Source organism: Myzus persicae, unplaced genomic scaffold, assembly GCF_001856785.1.
Source record: "Myzus persicae strain clone G006 unplaced genomic scaffold, MPER_G0061.0, whole genome shotgun sequence".
Taxonomy (NCBI): domain Eukaryota; kingdom Metazoa; phylum Arthropoda; class Insecta; order Hemiptera; family Aphididae; genus Myzus; species Myzus persicae.
Genome location: NW_019102714.1, coordinates 64,411 through 68,494, shown reverse-complemented (window position 1 = coordinate 68,494; position 4,084 = coordinate 64,411). Strand labels below are relative to the sequence as shown.

General features: G+C 27.4%; 1 long non-coding RNA gene across 1 annotated transcript; it reads right to left on the bottom strand.

Annotated features, from left to right (window-relative positions):
• LOC111032993 lies at positions 1–2,130 on the bottom strand. The gene is made up of 4 exons (XR_002604359.1): positions 1,638–2,130; positions 699–1,560; positions 325–475; positions 1–248 (listed from the first exon to the last, which is right to left on the bottom strand). It is a non-coding gene; the product is annotated as an uncharacterized LOC111032993 (long non-coding RNA).
• Positions 2,131–4,084: the final 1,954 nt, after the last annotated feature.

Below are 4,084 nucleotides of genomic sequence, written 5' to 3'. Positions count from 1 at the left end.
TGAGTTTAACGCCATCACCAGGGCGAAAATTGTGATTTTTAACACCTCACTCAAGTCAACGTTGTTTTTGTTAATGATCTCTAGTCGGTGGTAGTGGTTGAATATTGTTTGTGATTGGTCTAACTTGAGTTGTAGTTGGTCCAATGCTGTAACTGTTAATTCATTAATTGAACGATGATGGATTTCTCTCCTGAAGTCTGGCGTTGAATGTACATTGGCTGCACAACTTCTCTCAAACCAAGTAGACTCTGTAAACAAATTATTTTACTTTTACAATACATTGTTTACACAAAAATGGTTTTCTGAAATGTAAGAAAAGCACACCTTTCTATGCGGTCTAATATGGAAAGGCCAGTGTAGAAAATTTGAAGCTCAGAGCAGGTGGTTGTGGTGGTTGATGTCGATGAAATTACAGATGACGAACCATAGTCACTGTTTTGACGGTCCGTAATGACTGAAGGTTTTGTTGATGTTTCTGAAATAATGAGTGTTTCACTTTAAATTGAACACTTAGTATAATATTATATATATAAACATAAAAAAAATCATAATATTTATGTAAATAAGTAATAATAATTGTATATTGTGTGAATTTATAAATTAATTTTATTCATCAATAATAATAGCAGCAGAAGAGTAGTATCGCTCAAACAGAGCCTCCTCTGCTGTTAGTTGAAAAACGAAAAAAAATATGTTACTTTTAATTTTCTCCGCTCTCAATTATCCGTGTTTTGAGGGCTTGATTTGTTGAGTGCTCAATTGTTGGAAGAATCCAGTTTTTGTTAATGTACAGTTCATATTTTCTTCCCATCTACTATATGTTTCAACTAATACACACATTTTACGATGTCCATGATATTTCAATTATTTTACATGGACTAGCAGCTGTACAACATTTGTCATCAACTACAGCTTAGTAAAAAAATAGCATGTTTGAGGGAGGCATTTTAGATTTAATGTTTCCAAAAAAGAGACATTATTTTGGAATTATAGTCTGAACGAAATTTGGTGTTTCCTTTAGCAAAATCCATCATGACTTATTATTTCTTATTAATTTTATAAATTATTCTGATTAATGTTTAATATTAGATACATAGATAGTTGAAAGGTCGATCATTCAAAGTGGGCATATTATACTCATATAGTAGAACCACTCTACATATCCAATACAAATCCACTATCCAAGAGTAATAATAACACTCTTTACTCGACATCTATGTTTCTTCATCTGCTTTTTTCAGTTTAATGTTGGACAACATGTGTCTTTAGCTGTAATTTTTAAACTTATTCTCGAGGGTGGCGAGTATATGGTGAGTTTAACGCCATCACCAGGGCGAAAATTGTGATTTTTAACGCCTCACCCAAGTCAAAGTTGTTTTTGTTAATTATCTGTAGTCGGGGGTAGTGGCTGAATGTTGTTTGTAGTTGGTCTAACTTGAGTTGCATTTGGTTCAGTACTGTAACTGTTGAATCTGTTATCGAACGATGATGGATTTCCTTCCAGAAGTCTTGGCCTTGACTGTACATTGGCTGCACATCTTCTCCCAAAACAAGTAGACCCTATAAACAAATTATTTTACTTTTTCCAATTCATTGTGTACAGAAAAATAGTTTTATACAACGTAAGTAATGAACACCTTTATGCAGTCCAGTATGAAAAGGTCACTTTAGTAGATTTGACGCCCAGTGAAGGTTGTTGTGGTATTTGATGTCGGTGAAATTATTAGTCGCCGTTTTTACCGACCATGTTGTTGATGATTCGTTTTTACTGAAGGTTATAGTGATATTTCAACATAACAAATATTATAATCTTATACATTTACACCTCGCTAAATGCTGTATTAATGTACAATAAGTCCATAATTACTCGCCAGTCACCGTCTGTATATATTTAAGTTCAGATGATGGCTATAATTCCATTTTAACCAATATAATACCTCATATTATATTTCTATCCCATTGTATCAAACAATATTTGTCCCTACAACTATATTTTGATTTGTCCTGATGAATTGAAGCAAGATATATTTTTTCTCGTTCGTAGGAGTATGTCAACGATTAAGCTGTCGCATTATCAATAAATTATCATGTTTATAAATAAGAGTCCAACTTGTCAGTTAATAATCAAATATTGAAAAATAATACAAATAATCATAGAAATTAAAAAGTTTTAAATCATATAAATTATTTATTGAATGTAAATAAAGATAAATTAAAGTCAATAATATTAATATTTTAAATGTTGGGCTAGGTACAACATGGCTCACCCAGTGAACCATTACTATGGGTTATTAAATTAAAACATTATGTGTTGTTGGTTTATTAGACTAATTTTTGTTGATTACTCTAATTTAAATACCTAACTTGTTAGATCATATTGGTTCTTTTCACTCGTCATACTAGATCTATACATCTTATACCACATTTGTATGTGGTCCTTCTCCCTTCAATCATAAGTGAGTAACCCGTGATTAACTATTTAGTGGTTGTAGGTAGTTGTGAACAATTTAAATATGATCATTTGTGTGAAAAAATTTCATTATGGTTTTGTTAAAAGGGAGGATTAATTTGAGAAGAGTTTTATCAATTCTCTGATGTTTTTAAACGAGGTACAATGATGCCAGTTAGTACTTCAAAAATTGAAAAATTAATCACAAGTCGAGGACTCGTACCTATTTGTCAAATGTTCTTACCACTCATTCTAATTTTAGTTTTAACTTAATAAGAAAACGCTAAATTCCATATACAATATAACTATATAGGTTAGTAGATTCATAAATACTGTTACAGAATAAAATTTGATAGGTACAAAATAAATGTTCGTGTATTGATAGCTATTAAAAACCCAATAGGTTAATATTATGTATTTACTATAAATATATAATATTGAAAAAACGGTTTTATTAATTTTTAAGTCAATCTAAATTAGTAATATGTATTTGAAATCTTAAAAGTACTTACTTTAGTTATTATATTAAATTGAATATTTGAAGAATAAAAGACAGCAAGGCACATCCTATGTGAAATCCAAGAAATGCAGGTGTGTTCTGTACGTGTGTTCTATATAAAAAATTATTACATTAAGCTTAATAAAAGTAAGTTTTTAACAAATGTAAAATTTTTATTATTTTTTATTAAAATTATTATTTAAAATAATTTAATAATATTTACCACTTTTTTATTTTAAAATTGTAGGTAGGTATACGTTTTTATTTTTAAACTAAATGTATTTGTTTAAAAAATTTTAAATATTAAAAATTTTAAAACTAAATGTTAAAACCACAATAAAAAGTATATTATTTCTGGGGGTCATATAATTATATTATTTTAAATAATTTATGCATATTTACTACATTTTTACTTTGAAATAGTGTGCATTTTTATTTTTAAACTAAATGTAAGTTTTTAACAAATGTAAAATTTTAAAAATTTAAAAATTAAATGAGATTAGCACAATTTAGAATGACCGATACACAAGAATGTATATTATTGGTGGGGAGTCGTTTTATATTTTTTAAAAATAATTTATGAATATTTACCACTTTTTTATTTTAAAATTGTGTCATTTTTATTTTTAAATTAAATGTAAGTTTTTAATTGTAAAAATTTAAAAATTAAATTTTAGAAGCACAATTTAGAATGACCGATACGCGATAATGTGTATTATTTGTGGGGACCATTTTATATACTTTTAAATAATTTATGAATATTAACCACTTTTTTATTTTAAAACTGTGGAATTTTTATTTTTAAATTAAATATAAGTTTTTAATTTAGTTGATAAGGGTGCTTAATTTGATTAGGAGTTCAAAAAAAAAGTGTAATTAGTCCACAATGTTTATTTTTTTTTACTAAAGATATTTTTAAGTATAGATCACATAATTCTGTGACGCAAGTTTAAAAATAAATGCAAATAATAGCTTACCTTGATAAAAATATAATTTATTTTATTTTAATGGAATTAGAACGAATATTTTTTTGATTGTAGAGTTACCTTATAACTATAAAATAATCCCAAATTGTTTATGCATTTTATTTTATTTTAAAACCTAGAAATCGAATGGTAAATACAAACGATCATTTT